This window comes from Phocoena sinus, chromosome 12 (genome assembly GCF_008692025.1).
Source record: "Phocoena sinus isolate mPhoSin1 chromosome 12, mPhoSin1.pri, whole genome shotgun sequence".
In the NCBI taxonomy this organism is placed as follows: Eukaryota; Metazoa; Chordata; class Mammalia; order Artiodactyla; family Phocoenidae; genus Phocoena; species Phocoena sinus.
Window position 1 is genome coordinate 19,195,767 of NC_045774.1, and position 23,813 is coordinate 19,219,579.

Genomic DNA, 23,813 nt, shown 5'->3' on the forward strand with positions numbered 1-23,813 from the left:
ATTTTGGTACATTCCCCCTCCCTCCCCCCCCCAAGAAGTCAGCTTATTGTAGACGTTTAGGGGGAAAGGGTACAGATGAGGTAACTTGTTTCCCGCGACCCAGGATGGAGGGAGGGGATGGAGGGAGGGGATGGAGGGACCCCTGCACTTCCCTAAATCCAGACCTTTGGCTTTGCATAGTTGCTAGAAAGGGAACAGAGGGGAGCTTCCTGGTTGCTCTGGCGGCGGCAGCTCAGTCCTGCCGCCTTCAGAACCCTGGACAGTGCTTGGTCAAGCGGCTGAGGCATTCCTCCGCAGGGCCATTTGCAGACGCTTTGACCAGCGAGTTGCAATTCTTTAACCTCCAGCCCCCAAGCCCGCCAACCCCCGACTTCACCAACCCCCCTCCCTGCGTTCTACACACACACACACACACACACACACACACACACACACACACACACACACACCTCCTCGTTTCCCCAGTACCCCTCCATCCTCATTCTCTTCTCCTTGCAGCTACTGCTCCTCCAGGTATATTCAAACCCTACCACTTCGGGGGCAGAGGCGCCAAATCTCAGCCGCCTGCGGGGCTGAAGTTGGCTCTTTCTCTCGTCCCTCTCCGGCTCCCGTTTTCAAGGTGAGGGTCAGACAAGAAAGGAGCAAAGGGAGCGGGCGAGGAGCAAGAGCACAGGAGGTGAGGCAGGCAAAAGAAGAAAGGCAACCCAGGCACCCATGCGTCCCGACGCTTCCCAGGGAAGCCGGACTAACAGAAAGAAATAATCGAGGATGCCTCTGGGACAAGGAGAAAAAATCCCATAGATTGGGATCTTGTGTCTGTCACTGTGGGTGGGTTCCCCCGCCGGGAGGTGTCTGCTCACCTGGGTCTGCTTGGAGAATTTGGACTTGAGACGGACCTGAGTCCGGGTAGGCAGCGCTGTGGTCCCCGGGCCAGAGTACCGTGGCCAAGCTCGGTTCGCAGACGCCTCAGCTCTAATCCAGACGGTGCAGGGATGCGATCTAGGCTGTACACTAGTGCCCTCTTTCTTCAGCACTATTTTACCGCGAGGAAAAAAGAGGGAGGAGGGAGGGAAAGAAACAAACAAACAAAAAAACAGGTCATCCAAGGCTTGTCTATTATCTCACACATAAAAATCAGTCATTTAATAGAGGGGGGAGCAGATAAAATCTAGGGATAAGTGGAGAATACTAATTCTTTTACTACTAGAGGGTTCTTAAAGAAGCTGCCAGCTATATGAATAGACAGATCTGGAGAAAGGAGTGGGGAATGGCTTAGGCTGCTTTACAGCGGATATTCCTTGTATTCCTTTACAGGGACTCAAACGCATTTTATCTCCCTGGAAGTAAAACCCCTACTGAGGGAAATAGAATAAATGCATTTGAAGACATCTATACAGGCTCTACTGGTAGGTTGCGAGGGAAAGGGGGAAGAGGCTGCATGGGGTGGGAGGAGTGGAAGGAGAGGTAGGCACAACATGAATCATGGGAAGCCAAATGAAGAGAGGCAAACCTTGGCTACATTTTCCAGGTCAAGATGTAACTAAATTGAGAATGAGAGTCAGGTCACATGAAAACACTGGAGTGAAAAACACTTATACAAATTCCTCTCAGGCTGCCATCACCCTCCCGGACAGGTCTACAGTGTTGCTTCTTACAGTGTGAAAAGTGGAAGTTAAATCACATTCCTCTGGGAACATGTTGGCTGAGCAGAATGTGTCCCAGCTTCTTCAGAGGAGAAAGACAAGTGACAGTGTGCCTTTCCACTCCTGCTCAAAGCTTTCTATTTGTGCCATGTGCAGAGAACAGAGATCAGCATATTTGGGTCCCTTTATAATCACCTTGGAGGGGACAAACCGCATGAGGCAGTTTTAAAAACTTTTTAGCATGTTCCATGAAACAGGACAGGAAATGCCTCCAGTCAGGAACAGAAGCTCTTTCTTGTTCTGACTCTGGCCTTTTTTCCGAGTGTCAGATTTTTCTGGATTTTTCTTAAGTAATCTAAAGAGTATAGGAATTTTTTTTCTTTTTCAGCAAATAATGCATGGAACCAGGTACATATCCTTTAGGCCTAAAAGATCTCAGTTTTGGAAGTAACTATATGTTTACTCAAGGAAAATAAGAGGTAAGTTTCTGTCTCACACATAGGGTAAAACAGTTCTCTGCTTGTACCCTTAGGAAGATGTCAACTTTAAGAGCAAGCCACAGGTGTTCACGGTGTCCCACAGTATCTCACTTCGTCTGTTAGCCATTTAAACTCCATTTTAGATAACTCTATTCTAGTAAGTTAAGCCCTAACCATGATTTTCCTGGAATATTTCATAGATACAATGAATGTACAAAGATTTCAGTGCATATATAAACCATCAAATATGATTTGCAGGATTAGAGAAAGCAATGTCTCTGAAGTTCACATTTAGCTCTAATATATGCTTCTCAAAGAAATATTTTTAATATACCACATTGACATAGGTTAGAAAAGATTCTGCTACTGAAGGAATGATTAAATATTCAGACTTATTTGTTCTCAATACAGTCCAAGTAAAACCTACACATTCAGGTTGGCTGAAACAAAACATTTTAAGTAGAACAACTTGTGGTCATAACATAGAGTATTTATGCATATACATGAACTATATATGATAGATGTTAAGGAAATGTTTAACTTCAACTGTGTCAATTTGAAATTATCATTTAAATGTATTGATAATTGTTTAAGACCAAACTTTAGAAGGCACAAAGACAAAAATCAGTCAAGAAGAAGGCACAAGAAAGTAAAAGACAAGATGATCCAAATATGCTTCATATCCAAATATGCTTAATTTCTGGAAATTAAGACTTTACCAAGGAAAACATGATGTAACACATGTGGAGACATGTTAGAGAAGGTTCTATTAGTAGAGCTGAAGAGAATGACTAAAAGAATAAATTACATACAAATTAACAAATACAGGTCAATAGCTACTCTATTACAGAATGTTAAAGTGTATGAATCCAGAAGTACTATCAGTATGAATATTTATTCAGTGCTGGTAGGGTATTATCTTACATTCAGTATGTGATCTGCAGCAGGGCAAAAAGTGTTAGGAGTAATTTGGTTTGGGAAATCTGTTTAATAAAAAAATATACTGGAGATCGAGCAGAAGACTATCAAACATACTATCTCAAGACAATGATTTAAATGCATTGCTATAACAAGGACAACAAAATGCTCATTAGCCTTATATGGTAATAAAACATATATTGCCCATAAACAAAACTGTGATCACTTTCTTTAGGAATGTGTGCACAAATCTCATTGCTCTCCATCATAAAGAACATCACAGAGAGCTTCCCTGGTGGCGTAGTGGTTGAGAGTCCGCCTGCCGATGCAGGGGACACGGGTTCATGCTCCGGTCGGGGAAGATCCCACACGCCGCGGAGCAGCTGGGCCCGTGAGCCATGGCCACTGAGCCTGCGCATCCGGAGCCTGTGCTCCGCAACGGGAGAGGCCACAACAGTGAGAGGCCCTTGTACCACAAAAAAAAAAAAAAAAAAAGAACATCCCAGTGTCTAAAACAATACAGACATCTGGTTCATGATAGGTGCTAAAATATTTGTTGAATAAATAAATGGATACATTGTCCCTGTATGCTAAAAATATTACCTCATTTTAATGACTTTCTTTAAGAAGACCAAAGCCAGGCAGTTTACTGATATTTCTAATTTATTCTTCATATAATGTAGAGAGAGTAATTATTTTGCAACTGTTTCTCAAATGCAAGTAACCAGCCTAGTTAGTATTAAATCATTTAGAAACATATTTATACTACAAACATTTTTACACGTGAAGTATTAAAATTTGTTCCCAGCGTGAAGAAACCATTCTCATTCCTGTACTGCATAAGTTAACCAATATCAAATAAAACTTAGAAATTTTATAAAGGTAAAAAGAAGAGAATACATATATGGAAACTAAACCTTATCTAATGTTGCAGCTATATGATTTGAGAATAACCATTTGAAAAGATTTTCAGAACCATCACATGAGATGCATAAAATAGGCATATTACCCCAGTCCTACAAATGGAAAAATTGAGGCACCAAGAATCTGATCCTTGCCTGAGCTTAGTGAACAAATTAGGAGCACTGTCTCATGATACTACCTTTATTCCAAATTCATAAGTTTATAGAAACTGACTACATTAACTGAGCTAAATGTTACTTATCTTCATTTTTCCTTAAGCTTTGAACTGAGGCTCTCTTCTCAGAAAATGCTTAAGTAATAAAGAAAATAAATTTGAATTCCTTTCCTTTGGGCCTTTCATCTGTTGAGGGCATAAGCATTACAGGTGATTGTTCTATTTGCTTAAAATAGCCATCTTTTATAACAGTTCTAATAATGGCAGTAACCTACTTGCACAGTCTCACAGTCAACTTTGAACAATTAAGCAAAAAAAGTATCTAAATTTTCAGATCCGGTAAAAACCTTCATTAGAAAAGGCTTTATCTTACTACAGTTTCACCAACACAACAAATTAAATTATTTTCCTGTTTTAACAACAATATGTTGTACTCCCATCTCACTGTAACAAAAAGCTACATGGTTGCTATCCATCAAGCAAACCACCAAAATATTGACCTACCTAAAACATAGCGTTTATCCTATCAGTCGCATGGTTCAAAACTTATAATATGTCCCAGTTGTCAACAGACTGATATCTAAATTCCTTAACCTGGTACTCAAAGTCCATTGACTGGGGAAAAGGTTCACAGAAGCAAAATATGGTAACTATTCATAACCAACCCTTCCCTTCTCTCCTTCTCTAAGTCCTAAGAGAAAGAGACTCTGGCTCAGATATGCCCAAGGGGTTATCAGAATAATGAAGACATATTTAAAGACACATTTTAAAGTTTCCTAGCTAATTGTGATTTGACCCTTAGTTGAAAGCCACTGTTAAAACTTCATCCCATTCTCCTACACACACTTTTTCTAACCAAATAAGCCTTACATTTTCCCATGCCTCAGCTCATGCTTCTTATGCCACAAAAAAAAATTCACCCACCTTTCATTTCTTTTATATGTATTCGTCCTTCTTCAAAATTTATGTCAAATTCAACTTATCCATGAAAGCTTCCAGTTCTAAAGGAAATCATGAAAAAAGTGCTTATGTGGCACTTTTATATAATACTGTGAAATAATATTACTGATTTTTTTAAAATTTGTGCTTCATCTGGTCTCATTCACAATTGCTGTGATCACTTTCAAAATAGTGACTTAATCCAACTATAATGCAGTTAATAAAAATATTTTGGAATAGTTATGAAAGTCCTTAATAAATAGCAATGTATTGCTTTTGAAATCATTAAGCATAGCAAATAATCATCTTTGCATGCAGATTTAATTTTCTGGGAGAGGAAAATTGTCATGAAAATTCTTAAATAATAAAAAGTCATCAAGATCCTTGAAGGAAGAGAACTGTGTCATGCTTACAGTTGAATCTCCAGAACTTAAAAAATGTGTCTATAACTCATTAAGTATTTGTTCAATAAATTGATAAGTTTTGAATAAAAAAATCAGGTGTGATTCTGAAGAAATTATATTTCTTTGGTTCTAAAGGCATTTCTGAAGAGTGGCTCCAAAAATGTTTGAACAACTGCAAAATCATTGGCTTTTGGAAGGAAACAACAATCTCTTGAATATAAAAATATGAGTCTATCTTTTTAAATCATCATTATTTTAATCACATCTGTGTATGCACTCATTTCAGTGGCTATTTAAGAAAGTTATTAAAATTTAAAACTGCATATACTATTTGTTTTACTTTTAAACAGCATGCAAAGCACATACACAACTAAAAAAGACTGCAAGGAAATTACATCAAAATATTAAGTTATTAGCTGTAGAATGTAGCATAATAAATAATTTCATTTTTCTGTATTCTTTCTTAAAGTTTCTGTAATGAATATGTGTTGATGTATTAAAATATTACACTAAGATGGAAAACAAATCAAATGGTTATCAAATATCTACTATAAATAATGATGGATTCAAGGAATCAAAGTTTACTGGGTCACATTTGCTATCTTCACCTGCTCTATCCACCATCTAAGATATTCTGTTACTCCTTTTATGTGATAAGAATTCTGTTGAGTACCGCAGGTACCATAGTGAACAAGACACAGCTCTGGATTTCCAGGAACTTGGGATTTAGTGACAACCAGTACAGAATAGTGTGAAAACCACTATAAGAGTAGAAACCCCAATGTACTCTGGGACCATGTGGGAGGGGCACCAGTGTTCAAAGATCAGGGAAGTCTGCTTAGGGAAAGTGACACTGGATGGGAGGGAAATCCAAAAGGGAGGGGATATGTGTATACATATGGCTGGTTCACTTTGCTGTGCAGCAGGAGCTAGTACAACATTGTAAAGCAACTATACCCCAACAAAATAATAAATATTAAAAAAAAAAAAGAAAGAAACCGAGTGAGGGACAAATAGGAGTTACCTAGGTGGAGAGGGGAGTGAGTAGAGAAAAAGACAGTCTAGGCAGGGAAAGTGCAATAGCCCAGAAGAAAAAGAGCGTGTAGTGCTTTGAGGGAAGTATAAATCGTTTGGCAAAACTAATGCAAAGAATAGTCGAGGGTGGGGATAGGGGAAGGCAGGTCTTTTAAAAAAGAAAGACGTGATGAAGGACTTTATAAACCATGTTAAGGAGTTTGGAGAGATGGCATCAAATAACGCTCAGGAAGTTGAAATTGGTGGGTGAAGGATAAGTAACATCATTATATTTAAGATTTGGAAAAGTGACTCTGACTAAACTGGAGAGAAATTATGGGCCTGAACAATATGAGAAACAAAGAATGGTTTAAAAGCTGCTGGACTATAAAGAAGTTTTTAAGGAAAAAACAGAGAAAAGTATCTTTGTAACTTTGAGATATGAAAAGAAATCTTAGGACACAAAATGTACCAACCATAAAATTAAAAATTGATAAATTGGAGTTCATCAAAATTAAAAATTTCTCTTCCTCAAATACATCACTAGAAAATGAAAATGCAAGTTACAGGTGGGAAATATGTGACAGATATATAGAGAGAGATGTATATGGCAAAGGTCATATCTAGACTATTGCAGAACTGCCACAAATCTATAATAAAATGACAAATAACCCAATTTTTTTAATAAGAAAAAGGCTTGAATGCCACTTCAAACACAAGAAAAGATATACAAGTGGTCAGTAGGTACCTGAAAAAGTGCTCAACATGACTAATGAGTCATCAGAGAAATACAAATTTTAACCTCATAAGTACCACCTCACACACATGAAACAGTAAAAATTATAAAGATTATGAAAACTGAAACCACCAAATGGCAATAAGAATATGACTCAAACAGAAATTCATAAAATACTGAAGGAGTTGTTAAATGATACAGAAAATTTGGGGAAATGTTTGATAATTTCTAGTAAATTTAAGCATACACATGTCCTGTGATCAAACAATTTCACTTCTAGCTATTTATCCAAAAGAAATAAAAACATATGTTTGAAAAAGACTTTTATAGGAATGCTCATAGTAGCTTTATTCATAGTAGACAACAACTGGATTCAAATATCAACAAGAGAATGAATTTAAGAATTGTAATATCTTCATACAATAGAACAGTACTCCATAATAAAAAAAAAAAACCTCATTACAGATACATGAAGCAACATGAATGAATCTCAAAAACATTATTTTAGGTAAAAGACAACAGAGTACATACTGCTTGATTCCATTTATATAAAGTTCAAGTATAGTCACACTTATCTGCACAAACAGAAATCAAAAGAGTAATTACCTTTGGATGCCGGGGGGGGGGGGGTGAATTAACCGGAAAGGAGAAAAGAAGAATTTTCTGGAGCGATAGAAATGTTCCATATTTTGATGAAAATGTTACTTACACAGTATATACGTTTGTCAAAAATCTGATAATTGTACAATTGAGATCTGTGTATTTTACTGTATGTAAATTATATCTGAATAAAATTAGTTGATTTAAAAAGAAATTATTACAAGTAATCAAGTGAGAGATGATGATGAACCAAACTAACGCATTGGCAGTGAGGATGGATAAAAGGACAAAAATTAGAGGGAGAGCTGGGTAGAGGATGCTGTGAAGATTGAGCAAGGAAGTCAAAATAGTTCCCTACTTTGGACTTCAGTGGAGTTTAGCAGATAGTGGTGTCATTTATTTAAAAAGAAAACAGGACAAAGAATTTTGGAGAAGGGGGAGATAATGAGAGTCATTTGAGACCCATTAAAGTATCTTTGAGACATTCCAAAGGAAATGCCCCCATAAGAAACTATGTGTACACATATAGGGGTAAAAATGATATATGTATAAAAGAAATATCTGCGGGGACACTTGGCATAAGTTAAAATAACAGAACTTAATAAAATGACCCACAGAATACCCAGAGTAAGAAAAAAATACTAGTTATGGTGAAAGTAGAGAAACTGGAGCCCACAAAGTTGATGAAGAAGGAACAGCAGAAACAGATGAACTATAAGAAATGTAAGGTCAAAGAACCAGTGAGAAGGAGTCCTTCAAGAAGAGAGCAAACAAGAGTACTAAGAACTGAAGAAAGCAAAGGACCAAAAATAGCTCACTGGATTTATCAAAAAGTAGCTTAGTGGTGATATTTCCAAAGCAGTTTTACAAGAAGGAATGACATCAGATTGTGGAAAATGGGAGTGAGGAAACAGAAAATGAGTCTTATAACTGTTTTCAAGTGTCTGAATGCCTTTACATTTATTTACCAATAACTGTGGTATAACAAAAATAACTGCATACACACACACAGAATTCTGCACACAAATGATAAATACTGTTTGAGATTTAGAATTATATTATAGAATGTATTCTAAACACAAAATTAAGGTCAAATTACACATATAAATTCAGAAGGAAAAAAAAACAAGCAAATGGTCCCCTAATAAAAGAAGATAAAAGATTACCTGGAGGAAATTTTATATATATATAATATATATAATTTTACATATATATCCTACTGCTACACGTAAAAGGAAGGAAAGCAGCACAGCTGACAAATTGGAAGGGTTTGCAGTCAGATCAGACCTATATTTGAAGCCCAGCTCCATACCTTATTAATTGTAGGACCATGAGAAAGTGGCAGCATCTTCAAATTTCAGTTTCCTCTTCAAGAAAATGGGATAATCATAGATACACTGGTAGAGTTGTCTTGAAAATTACATGAAAATGCTCAGTAGCCTGACTCATAATTTTCAATATAAAACATTTTCAATACCATTATAATTATTGTTATAATATAAGGTGCTAGAGAAGATAAGATCTGGTTCAAAAGGGTCTATTCTTTGGGTATAGGTAATTCACTAAAGTTCAAGATTTTCATGGAAAGAATTATTTTGTAGGCTTAATAATAAAGCTATTTTCCATACTTAAATAAGATTCTTTAAGCCTTTCGGATATACTGGATCTATACCAATATATAAATCCTTTGTATGGCCAAACCAGTCAATCCAGTTCACCACAGAAGTACTTAACAGTCAGTATACTATGCTGTATAAATAATATAGTTGGAAACAATTCTATTGATTCTAGTACCTGACCCCAGCAAACCAGAATGTCTAGTTTGGGTGGCCATCTATCAGGCCAGATTGAAACTCTGCAGTAAGCTTATTATTGCCAAGTTCTTAAAGACTGAAATATAAGAATTTCTTAGACGCTTTCTGCATGTGTTGCAATTAATTTTTCCTACTTAAACTTCATTTTTCCTACCATACAAGAAATTATATGTCAGTAGATTTGTCGATTCCTTCAACAGTTAGGAAATTTATAGTCTTGATTTTTCAAGCTCTATGGCATAGAAACATGGTGTTCTAAAACAGTTGTGATAGCTGCAAAACTAATTTTATGGTAGTAATAATGATAATGACAGTTGTTAGTGGTGACGATGATAACAATAGTAGCAGAAAAAAGCCCAGGTACAAGTTCTAAGAAACTCCAAATGGGCTGAAGGAGGAGAGCCTATCTAAGGGTAAGAGCATCCAGAAAAGTATAAGGAAACCTGGAAGGATGACATGTTGAAGAAGCTAAGAAAAAAGAGTACCTCAAAAAGGAGGAATGGATAAATTCTGTGGAATATTACTGAAACACATAAATTAAGATTAGACAGAAAAGTGTCCTTTGTGTTTAGCAATATGGAGGAAATGGGTGGTCCTAGCAAGAGCAATTTTGGTCAAGTGTTGGGAGCAGAGGACAGACTGAAGTGGTTTGAATAGTTAATTAGATATAGTATAGCCAAATTATTTTTTATTTTTATAAATTTATTTATTTATTTATTTTTGATTGCATTGGGTCTTCGTTGCTGCATGTGGGTTTTCTCTAGTTGCGGAGAGCAGGGGCTACTCTTCGTTGTGGTGCGTGGGTTTCTCACTGTGGTAGCTTCTCTTTGTTGTGGAGCACAGGCAGGCTCTAGGCACACGGGCTTTAGTAATTGTGGCACACAGGCTCAGTTGTTGTGGCTCACGGGCTCCAGACCGCAGGCTCAGTAGTTGTGGTGCACGGGCTTAGTTGCTCCGCGGAATGTGGGATCTTCCCTGACCAGGGCTCGAACCCATGTCCCCTGCATTGGCAGGCGGATTCTTAACCACTGTGCCACCAGGGAAGTCCCAAATTAATTTTTAGAATTAATAAGAGAGTTTTGCACAGGTATGAAATATAAAACAAATATACCAAAACCAACTTCCTTCCCAGATACTAACAGGTTACAGATAAAATATCTAATTAAAAATGCTATTTAGTTCTGGATAAAAAAGACAAACTGAACACATTAGTTTACTTTTGTTCCCTCAATAAACCTCATTAAAATGACAATAAAGAAAAGTTTAAGGCATAAATCTGTAAGGCAATGAGAACAGGAAATTAGAAAAAAAGTAATCTAAAAAAATGTGTATAGAAGAAAGGCAACTGATTGAGAAGATTCAAGCAAATTTAATCATAGGTTGGCAGTGAGAAAATCCATAAACAATTTTCAGTTACACCACAAAACCCACATTCAGAAATTGGAGGCATCATCTACCTCCAAGAGTAGAGATGAGGGTGAGGCTAAAAATAAGAGAATTGGTTGAAAGTTTAAGAAGCAGCTAGATCCTAAGATCCCCTTACTCACTCCACATAGCCAAGTGACTGCCCCTCCTCCCTCACGTCGCAGGGGATGGGCAGGGGAATAGAGATATGATGATGATAAGACCCACTCCCCTCCTCTCTTCTCCTACTCCACTCTGAAAATTGGCATCTGGGTTTATACTTTCTGTGCAGGAAATTGAAAGATGTTTCTTTGGGTAATCTGATGGGTGACAGATCCAAAAATAATGCTTATATTGAGGGTCCCCAAGAAAGAAGCCAAGCCCAAGTACCCTGCAATACACAGATGAGTATCAAATGATCGTCAAAGCTTCTGATCAGCTTTTTACCAGAAGACAGCACTAATTAGCAGTAGGCCTACTAGGCCACTTACCTATTAGTTGAGTACCACTCTGACTGGTTGAGTACTTTTCACCAATGATGCCCAACTATGAGAAGCAAACATACAGAAAGTGGTTGCACGGGTTTAACCAGGCTTGAGATTTGGCCGAGTGGGTAAGAGAATGCTGGCACTATTCTAAGAATTCTAAGTATTTTATATGCATTAACCCATTTACTCCTTCACTCTTTTCACCCACCCTCAACCCTCTTCTCTGGTAACCACTAATCTGTTCTCTGTGTTATGAGGTTTTTTTGTCTTGCTTTGGTTGTTCATTTAATTTTTGCATTTTTTTAATAGTCCACATATGACTGAGGTCATATGGTTTTTGTCTTTCACATTCTGAGCTTTTTCATTTAACATAATACTCTCATGATCTATCCATGTTATCTCAAATGGCAAGATTTCATTCTTTTTATGGCTGAGTAGTATTCCATTGAGTATATATATCCACATCTTTATCTATTCATCCATCTATGGACACTTAGGTTGTTTCCATATCTTGGTTATTATAAATAATGCTGCTATGAACATCAGGGTGCACATTTCTTTTCAAATTCATGTTGGTTTTGTATGCTTCAGATAAATACACAGAAATGGAAGAGCTAGATTGTATGATAGTTCTATTCTTAACTTTTTGAGCAATCTCCATACTGTTTTCCATAGTGGATGCACAGATTTTCTTTAAAAAAAATCGGTAACAGTTGCACCTCATTCTTCTCTGACAATTACTGTGAATAACATTAACTCTTCTCATGTTCCTAAAGCAATTCAAACTTTAGATGAAAATTGCTCTCTTACAGCAGGAAACAATAAAAGCAAATGCAACAGGGACATTAATGGGGATATGGAAATTTGGTAGGCCATGATTCCCAATCCAGGTCCCGCAACATCCAAGAAGATCTTCAATTATCTTTTGAAGATTGTAGTCAGTCAGTGTACAGGAAATTAAATTATTAATTAATCAATAGATTAATCCATCAATTGATCTTTCTACAAAGAAATAAGAAAATACCAATGCCAGTACAGTTATATGTAACTGTAAATACTAAGATTGATTAAGTAAATAAGTAATTTACACATTGTAGGAGTGAGATTAAATGAACTGAAGTACATTGCAACTTCAAAAATGAAGTTACTGGTTTCAATTCAATATGAGATATCTTAGTACCTGTGTAGGGAGATTCATGATGTACGTATCACACTTGCAAATCTTATTTAAGCCTAATAATTTGTTCCCATCATTTTATAAAGCTGGGGGTTGGACTTCATAAAGGTATTTTCTACTTCAAAGAACCATAAGGCTCTTTCAATTAGTAGAGTTCAACCTTGCATGAGATTTTAAAGGACACAACACTATATTTCTAAGATGACTTAAATGCAGCTATCTCCAGCCTGACTCACATCCCACAGTTAATATCCATTTACCAATGCATTCTCCACTGTCCTTACGAATGGTACTCTTACTACTATCTCTTTACCTCAAGCTTATCTTCCCCCTGCCATGCCAATCTCATCTATCCTGGAAGGCCCAACTCTGGTCTCATCTCCTGTTTGGAGGCCTTCAGAAAACACTGACCTGTATTAATTGCTGCCTTTTCTGATCTCTTATGAACTGTGTCACATATACTTACAGCAAGAAAATATCTTTACTGTACATCTCTTACATGATCAAGAGGAAAGACTACATGATTCTTGAGTTTAAGAATCAGATCAAATTGTATTCATGTAACCTATGGTACAGTTCCACATGCACGTAATAGATTCTCAATAAAAATGTGTTGCATTGAAAAATAGTGAAAGAGATAATTCTTTTTTTATTTTTATTTTACTTTCATTTTTATTTTAATTTTTTTTATTTTTGGCCACACGATATGCAGCTTATGGGATCTTAGCTCCCCAACCAGGGATTGAACCTGTGCCTTCGTCAGTGAAAGCACGGAGTCCTAACCACTGGACCACCAGGGAATTCCCAAGAGATAATTCTGAGAACAACACGGGAGGTAAAAACCTAAATATGGGGCTTCCCTGGTGGCGCAGTGGTTGAGAGTCCACCTGCCGATGCAGGGGACACGGGTTCATGCCCCGGTCCGGGAAGATCCCACATGCCTTGGAGCGGCTGGGCCCGTGAGCCATGGCCGCTGAGCCTGCGCGTCCAGAGCCTGTGCTCCGCAATGGGCGAGGCCACAACAGTGAGAGGCCCGCATACCGCAAAAGCCCCCCAAAAACCTAAATATGGAATGCAAGGGATTTCTAGGTTTCCTTCCAGCTTAAGCAGGTAAAGTGCTTTTAAGTGTTTCCCAAATTAAGGAGCTTTTATAGGGATTCCTAATTCTTTTTCAAAACAACACTTGGCTTCACTGTGAAGTTGGGTTCTCAACTTCTGACTCCAATTCAGCTTCACTTTTAGCCTTGATTCCGTAACTATACTGACAATTCCATTTTCTATCTCTCCATGGGGATAATTTCCTTGTAGTTGATTTGATGAGTTAAAGTTTTAATAGCACTTTGAAGAAGAGCTTATATATATTTGCATCTTCATTGATGCAAATAATGTACAAATAACATGTTTTGTTGACTTCTAAGTGGATTTCCTATCATGTGGATACAAAGTGCATATATCATCGACTGATATATTAGCATTTTACCACAACAGAAATACTGAAAACAGACAATGTGGGGGGAAAATACATAATTTGAGCTATATATAAAAAGAACACTAATTTTAGAGCTGATTACAAACAATAAATTCGTCATGCATATTAGAGTTGTTTGTCTTTTATATAATAAATCTGATGTATTTTATATGCATCTATTTTTTAATGCCTACATGTACACCTTGAATGATAAATAACTACTATTGTAAAATATTTTCTGTAAAAAATTTAGTTCCTAGTTTATATTCATTATTAAAACATAAAAATTTCACCTCTTAAAGCTAAAAATTTGCAAATCATGCAAGTATCAACAGAAATTCTTTCAAATACCCCTACCAAATTATTTCCAGTTTTGCTCCACAAATAAAAGGAGGTAAATCTTTAAAGCCCTTTTAAAGTGTTAGTAGCGTAGCAATTTTTTAAAAGAATCTAGAAGATATTATTCTCCATATTTAATCGCAAAAACAGAATGACATGAAAGAAATCACCCAAAAGAAACAATACATCTTAAAATTTTAGAGCTGGGAAAAGCCTTAGTCCTACTCTCATAGTACATCAATGAGCAAGCTAAGGACCAAAGTGGCATCTGACTGAGCCTTTAAGTGGCAGAACCAAACATAGAATATTAACAACCTCACTCCAAGCAATGCTTGATATGTCACTTGATATTCTACTATGATTCACTCATTCAACATTGAGTACTACTGTATGCCACATAACATGCTAAGTGTGAAGGACAAAAGTAAAAGTTCTTAAACTGGACAAGGTCACAGCTGTTAGACGAGATAAATATTTAAACATATAAATTGAAGTATAATGTGGCAAATGCCAAAATACAAAAGAAGAATGAACAAATAATTTTGTCTAGGTCTAGGGGAATCAGGTAAGCCTTCATAAAGTAACATTTGATCTGGGTCTTTAGAAGGTGAGGGCTGGCTACCATAACAGATTACCTCAAATTTGGTGGCTGAAAACAACAGAATTCTATTTTCTCAAAGTTCGGGATTTCACAAGTGAGAAAAGTTTGAAAGGGCATTCTAAGAAATAATGGCATATGCCAATGCACAGACATTATGAAAAAGCATGCCATTTAAGGGGAAGAAATAAGAAGTGTAAAATAATTAGGATGAACCTGGAGAAGGGATGGTAGCTAAGGCTTAAGCAGCAAGTTAAGGTCAGATTGAGAAGCACCATATAAGCGAAAGTAAGATTTCAAACAAGTAAAAACAATTTTGGATGAGATTTTTATAACAACAATTTGGAGGCTGGAAGAGAGAAAGAGAAGACTAGAAGCTGAGAGATTTTAAAACAAGGGTTGGAAAACAAGCTTTTCCTGTAAAGGACCAGATTACAAATATTTTAGGCTGAATAACACACTATCTCTGACACAACTATTCAACTGTGTCATTGTTGTGTGAAAGGAGACACAGACGATAGGTAAAAGAATGAGTGTGGAGGTATTCTAGTAAATATTTGTGCACACTGAGATTTAATTTCATATAAATATCACAAACAATGAAATAGTATTCTTTTGGTTTTTAAAAACATTTCAAATATAAAATCATTTGTAGAGGCAATGTCAGCAAAAATGGAACAGTTAACTCCAAGGGCCCATTCCTCCACAGAAACACCAAAAAGTAATGCAAAAGCTGTCAATTTTGTCAGAACTCTGAAAAAGAATCAAAGATTTACGGCAATCAAGTGAATACTACATCAAGCGGGGGGAAGGCAACTTTAAAATGGTAGGAAACCTTCATGGCATTTATACTTGCTCTTGCCCCATCCCCCTCCCCAGCTTGGAGTGATATTGAAGATAGCAGCCTACATTCCCACTGTGGGACACTGGCCCCTGGTTTGTGAAAGAGCAAAGAGGACCTTGTTTTCAAAGAATTCTGTTTGTCCATTGTGACCTATCTGAGGGCTACCTGAAGCAGTGATTCAGGATACTTGCTTTTGTTTCACCTAACTCAGAACTCTCCAGTAGAAAAGTTGCTATGCAGAGAGAATTCCTTGAAAACTTTGTAAGGCAAATAAACAACCCACTGTCATCTAAAGCCAGAGATTACAATTGAGGGGAACAATGGACCTGTGGAAAGCCTGGGAAGAAAAGCAGCGGAGTTTCTTTGGAAAATTAGAACATTGAAAAGTATCACATAAACAGGGGAATATAAAAAGCCACATGCATGAACAGGGAAGGATGCATGCTCAGAAAAAAACCTGAGAAGACTGTATACTTTCACCTCTGGGTGATCTCTAAGCTTAGCACAAGGAGGAAGTGAAGGCTAAGGTAGAGGTGTAAACAGCCCGGCTGAGTGGAAGTAGTGCCACCAACACACACAGAGCAAATCTGCAAAAACTAGGAGACCCTCTTTTCTTTCCTTTCCTTTCCTTTTTCTTTTTCTTTCCTCTTGGCCCCAGGCATTCAAGGAAAACTCTATCAAAACATGACCTGAATGCAAACTAAACATTTCAGAGACCACAAAAAACAGAGTACAGAAGTTACAAAAATAGTTTAGAAAAGTAATTAAACAAACAACTACAATCCACAACAAACTACAAAAGCAAGTCCTGAGGAGGGGAAGAATCTAAGTTCCAGAGGTACCACATTATAATATTTAAAATGTCCATTTTGCAAGAAAAATTACAAAGTATTCAAAAAAAAGGCAGTATGGTTTTTGTTTTGTTTTGTTATAAATTTATTTATTTATTTGGGGCTGTGTTGGGTCTGTTGCTGCATGCGGGCTTCCTCTAGTTGCAGCGAGTGGGGGCCACTCTTCGTTGTGGTGTGCGGGCTTCTCACTGTGGTGGCTTCTCTTGTTGCAGAGCACAGGCTCTAGGGGAACGGGATTCAGTAGTTGTGGCACACAGGCTTAGCTGCTCCGCGGCATGTGGGATCTTCCCAGACCAAGGCTCGAACCTGTGTCCCCTGCATTCACAGGCAGATTCTTAACCACTGCACCACCAGGGAAGTCTGGCAGTACGGTTTAATCACAGGAAGAATTAACCAAACTATCCCTGAGAAGCACAGACACTGAAATTACTAGACAAAAACTTTAAATCAACTGTCTTAAATGTGTTTAAAGAACAAAAGGAAACAACTGAAAGGAGCTAAAGAAACTGTAATAACAATGTCTCAACAAAGAGAGAATACTAATGGAGATAAAAGTTATGAAAATGAGTCAAAAAAATTCTGGAGCTAAAAAGTACAATTAACAAAAATTCACAAGAGGGTTTCCATAGTAGATTTGAGCAAGCAGAAGGAAAAAAAATCAGCAAACTTGAAGTTAGCTCAATTGAACTGATTTAGTCTGAGAAGCACAAAGAAAAAAGAATAAAGAAAAATTAACAGAGACTCAGAGATCTGTGGGACACCATCAAGTGTAAAAGCCTGTGAAATAATGGGAGTCCCAGAAGGAGAGAAGAAAGAGAAAGGGCCAGCAAGAATATTGGAAGAAATAATGGTCAAAAAATTCCCAAAGTTGATAAAAGACAATAATCTACATATCCAAGAAGATGAACAAACTCTAAGAAAGATAAGCACAAACAGATCCACAGCAAGACATGAGGAATATGAGATGCTATTCTGAAATGAAGGATGGCAAATATAAGGTGCTATTGCCAAATCTGGTCAATATCCAGCACTGGTCTAAAAATTCTGTGAGGTCAATGACTGTCTGATCAGGTCCTTAGTTCCTACTAAATGCCAGGGAGTTGGTAAAGTAGAGCATAACTAAAGTTGAAATACCACTTAGATCAACAGAAAGAGAACTGAATATGGAAACTTAAAGACAAAAGGTGGATTCAGTTCAGGGTGGAATTTATGAATTTTGGGCACCAATCTATTTGTTTTTCTCTATAATTGGCCAACAACTCAAGCTAAGGTGATGAAAAGGAAAACAGTGGGAGAGGCAGATGGAGCAAAATGAGTAATAAAATAGGTGCAGGGATAGGTTTAGCTGTGTATCTAAGCCACCCAGGATGATTAGACCTGATATAAAGATAAGAGACTAGAATTTAGTTTTAAATCCTTGATAAGAATGAAAAGATTAAACACATAAACATGATTATTTATATATTTTAAAGCTTGAAACAGGGGGAAGGACCTTGTCAAGGAATCAACTCTTTCAAAAGCACATCATATGTGGAAAAATCCCCACTCCTAAAGCTTAGGAACATAGGACTTGACTAATATTGAGGCTGATCCAGGAGAAATGGAAAAAAAAGAAAAAAACAGTTACTCCGTGAGCCTTGCATCAAGGCATAAGAAACAGCAGTCTACTGCTGAGGAAGGAAGCATGTAGAGAGACTTCCTCAGAGACACAATTGTTCAAGGCCTGTTGAAAGCTGAGGGTACAGCAGGAGTATAGAGAAAAACGCCCCCTTACTCCAGGCCTCATGATATTCACAAGAAAATAGCAGTCCCTAGTGATTAGTATGAAGACTGCGGTGCACTAAAGGTAACTAGGGCAATAGCAAAACCTAAATCTGGTTCAACTCCTGACTATATTAACTCAGTCTTCTGCTGACAGAAAAATAAGTATGCCTACTCTGAGTAAAAATATTATTTACCTATATCTCAACTGTTCTTTTACATATAATGTCAGATATTTAATTAAAAATTACTAGACATAAAAAGGCAAGAAAAAATTACTCAATGTCTAGAGATAAACTGTAAGCAGAAACAGATACAGAGATGTCTCATATGTTGGAACTGGAATTATTATGGAAATAATTTAATATAACTATGGCTGATAGATTAAAGGATCTAGTCAAAATGGTGTATGATATGCATGGAAAGGTGGGAAATTTCAGCAGAGATTTAGGAAATATAAAATCAAATGGAAAATCCAGAAAAAAAATCAGAGATGAAGAATTTCTTCAAGGTGCTTATCAACTGACCAGACAAAACAAAGCTTAAAAAAAAAAAATTAGTGAACTTGAAGACAGGGCAATTGAAAGTAGCCAGAGAACAAACTGAAACACAAAGAGGAAAAAAAAAAGTGGAGAAAAAACAACATAGAATCCAACAGCTCTGAAACAATATCAAAAGATCCTATATATATGAACTAAATAAGAAGAGAGAAAATGGCACAGAGATGAGTTTGAAGAGACACTGACCAAGAACCAAAAATTAATGAAAATCAACAAATAGCAGTTCCAAAAAACTCAGGGAATCCAAAGAAAGATAAACACAAAGAAAAGCACATCTAAGCACACTGAAACCAAAAGTAAAGAGAATATCTTGAAGTCAGCTAGAGAAAAATGCAACATAACATAGAGAGGAATGAATAAAAGAATGACAGCAGACTTATCACAAAGTATGTAAGCCCAAACTCAATGAAGCAATGCCTTTGAAGCCCAAAACCAAACAATAAAAGATTGCCAACTTAATTCTACATCTAGGGAAAATATCTTTCAAAATGAAGGCAAAATAAAGACTTTTTCACACGAACAGAAGCTGAGGGAATTTATTTCAGCCAACCTGGCCTACAAGCAATATTTAAGGAAACTCTTCAGGCAAAAGAAATGATACCAGACAGAAATTTGGGTATACACAAAGGAATAAAGTATTCCAGATACAGGGGGTAGGGGGTGGGGGGAATATATGTACAATTATAAAAGCAGTTTTACCCTTATTTTAATCTACTTAAAAGATAATTGTGGGGGCTTCCCTGGTGGCGCAGTGGTTGAGAGTCCGCCTGCCGATGCAGGGGACGCGGGTTCGTGCCCCGGTCTGGGAGGATCCCACATGCCGCGGAGCGGCTGGGCCCGTGAGCCATGGCCGCTGGGCCTGCGCGTCCGGAGCCTGTCCTCCGCAACGGGAGAGGCCGCAACAGTGAGAGGCCCGCGTAACGCATAAAAAAAAAAAAAAAAAGATAATTGTGTAATGATGTATTATGCGGTTTAAAATAAATGCAGAAGCAAAATGTATGAGAACAGTACAAAGGATGGGAGGAAGAAAATGGAAATACACGGTTGCATATTCTTGAACGTTTCTTACATTCTATTGTGAAGTGCTACAACATTTTTGTAGGTAGATTGTGATAAGGTAAAGATGCATATTATAAACCTTAGGGCAGCTAATTAAAAATTTTTAAAGTGGAGTAACTATCATGCCACAGTAAAATGGAATCATAAAAAAATCTAAAAAATGTTATTAAAAAGAAGGGAGAAGAAAGGAGACTGTGAAACACTAAGAACAGCTGAACTCAAAATGGGCTGAATTTTTTAATTTTTAAAATAAAGCATCATATCTTACAAATATTGACTTGGGGAGAGAAAAAGAAGCAATGTTAGTATAATAAGATTGTCATAGTTTTTGGTAGTAAACATTCTGCCATGAGTAACTGTAACTTACCGGAGGACATAATTACAGGGACAAAAGCTTGCTCTAATAGGAAGATCAGATATACTTTTTTTTCATTTTATTCTTTCAGCTTTCACTTGGAAAAGAGTGAAACAGTTCATAAACAGCACTGGGACCCAGGCTGTCATATATAGGGCCTAGGTATAATGAATCACTAATTAGAAAACAGTATGAGGCTAAAATAATCTCTCATAAACTAAAGAACTCTAAATGCAGGAAAAGGCAGAGATAAGGGAATGCTTTTAAAAGACAGAAAGGACAGAAACAGAATTTAAATCAAGCTCCTTGACAGAAAAGAGATACTTAACTAGACATGAGAAAACCACAGAATTTAAAGCTAACAGGGGATTACACTCTTGCCTGCATGTTATATTTCTTCTAAATCCTATAATAGTTGTATCTCCATTCATTTTTCATCGAAAGGCAACGTAGAATAGATGTATGAGTATGCATTCTGGATTCAGGCAGATCTGTTTTTGAATCCTAGATTTTCTGCCTACTTACTAGGTGACATTTAGCAACTTACTTGTGCCTTATCAGTCTCCATTTCTTTAATATTAAAATACAAATAATAACAGCATGGAATCATTTTAAAGACCAAGATTATGAATGAACAGTGACTAAAACTGCCTCTCACAAAGAAGACACTCAATATGTGATTGCTGTTATTAGAGAAAACAGTTTAAAATTATATTGTTATTCCTATGGTTACATTTATAGAAAGCAATAATTGGGGTGATCTATGCTTTTTAATATAAATGATCATATATGGAATATCTAAAGTGTAGAATATACGCTACCTTTAATAAAGACCTGAAGAGGGTCTATCCAAATGGTAACCAATCCTTCTATATTCCCATCATGGATACAAAGAATTAAAAGGCTTTATTTACAACAATGCAAAATTATGCTGTTGAATTGATATAATCTAGGCAAAACCAAGAAAATCTTATGGTTTATTTAGCCTAAGGGGTCTTACTTCAGATAAACAAAACTTCCATTAGACTTTTTAAAAAATATTAAATTTTCTGCAAATCAAAACTGCAATGAGATATCACCTCACACCAGTCAGAATGGCCATCATTAAAAAGTCTACAAATAATAAATGCTGGAGAGGGTGTGGAGAAAAGGGAACCTGCCTACACTGTTGGTGGGAATGTAAACTGGTGCAGCCATTATGGAGAACAGTATGGAGGTTCCTTAAAAAACTAAAACGAGAGTTGTCATATGATCCAGCAATCCCACTCTTGGGCATATATCTACAGGAAACTCTAATTTGAAAAGATACATGTACCCCAATGTTCATAGCAGCAATATTTACAATAGCCACGACATGGAAGCAACCTAAATGTCCATTGACAGATGAATGGATAAAGAAGATGTGGTGTATATATATATATATATATATACACACCACATCTCTTTCTATATATATATATATATATATATATATATATATATATACCACATCTATCTATCTATCTATATATATATATATATACCACATCTATATATATATATATATGTGTGTGTGTGTGTGTGTGTGTGTGTGTGGTATATATATATATATATATAACGGAATACTACTCAGCCATAAAAAAGAATGAAAAATGCCATTTGCAACAAATATGGATGGAACTAGAGATTATCATACTAAGTGAAGTCAGACAGAGAAAGACAAATATCATATGATATCACTTATATGTGGAATCTAAAATGTGATACAAATGAACTCATTTACAAAACAGAAACAGACTCACAGACATAGAAAAAAAACTTATGGTTACCAAAAGGGAAGGGGTTGGGGAGGGATAAATTAGGAGTTTGGGATTAGCAGACACAAACTACTGTATAAAAAATAGATAAACAACAAGGTCCTGCTGTACAGCATAGGGAACTACATTCAATATCCTATAATAGCCCATAATGGAAAAGATTATGAAAAATTATATATATAAAAACACTTTGCTGTACAGCAGAAACTAACACTGTAAATCAACAATACTTCAATAAAAAAAGAAAAAAAAATTATATTTTCCAGCTGCCCACAAAGTGATCTTTGAGGAACCTCTAGTGCTCCCAGTATCCCTGGTTAGGATCTACTGTTCTAATAAAGCCTAAGGAGCATATTTTGCAAAATCAAATCATTTTAGTGTTAACCAATTGACAAAATAATCCTAGAAATCCAAATCACCTAAGTGATATGTCACTTTTTTATTACTTTGGGGGTTTTCTATTCAAAAGTAGGTAAAGATTCCAAATTTTAAAATGCAAGAAAGGTATAAGAACAATGTGATGTAACATCACCATGAATGACAAATAATGTTTCATTAAACCCCTAAGAGCTGAAATGACACCCAATAGTGGATCATGGTCAAAGAGTCAGAGACTACTAGACAGAGGCAGCAAATTTTGAGCTTCGTTTTAAAGGAGAAAAGGAACATGACTTAGTAAAAAGAGATAAGGTAAAAGGCATAAGATATAAGTAAAAAGATACAAGACCTGTTCTTGTTTATTTGTTTATTGTTTTTAAGGATTTCCAAATCAGAAATTTTATCAAGTCCTGGTATCCTGCTCCAGGGTATGTAACAAAAAGGGAGTGAAAGTCTCTAACATACAAAGGAGTTTCAGTTGGCTTACTATTTTCCCTTGTGCCTGTAATTTTGTTCGGCTTTGTTTTTGCCAATTATAGATTTCAACACAGAAACAGCCGGCTAAAGAAAATAGCTTCTAGATATATGTTGTTCTTAATGACTGGTTACTAAGTATTTTCAGACCTTAATTTTGGGTCAGGTCCTTATTGTAATTATTGATTTCACTTTGAAGCTTAAAAGTAAAAGAGTTACTGTGCACTCACATATCTATCCTGTATTCAAGTTATTAAAAATTGTGTCATTTTATAAGCCATGTTATAAAGCATTCTAGTAATATTGATCAGTGTCTCTATTTTAATAGGAAGTGCTCAAATTTTGTCTCAGACATAAGGCATAATACCAGAAAGTTCATGAGTCAGTCCATTGAATGACCAAAAGCAATATACTCATCCATCCTTTCATTTACTCAACAAATATTTATTAAAGGTCAAAGCACGCACACACACACACTCCAAACTCTTTTGCAGTGATCAATGATTATCAAACCACATGTTTTCAGTTCTAATATGTTGAGCTTTTTTTTATCTCATACTGATTTTTATTTTTTCTAGTTTTTTTTTTAATTAATTAATTTATTTTTGGCTGTGTTGGGTCTTTGTTGCTGCGCGC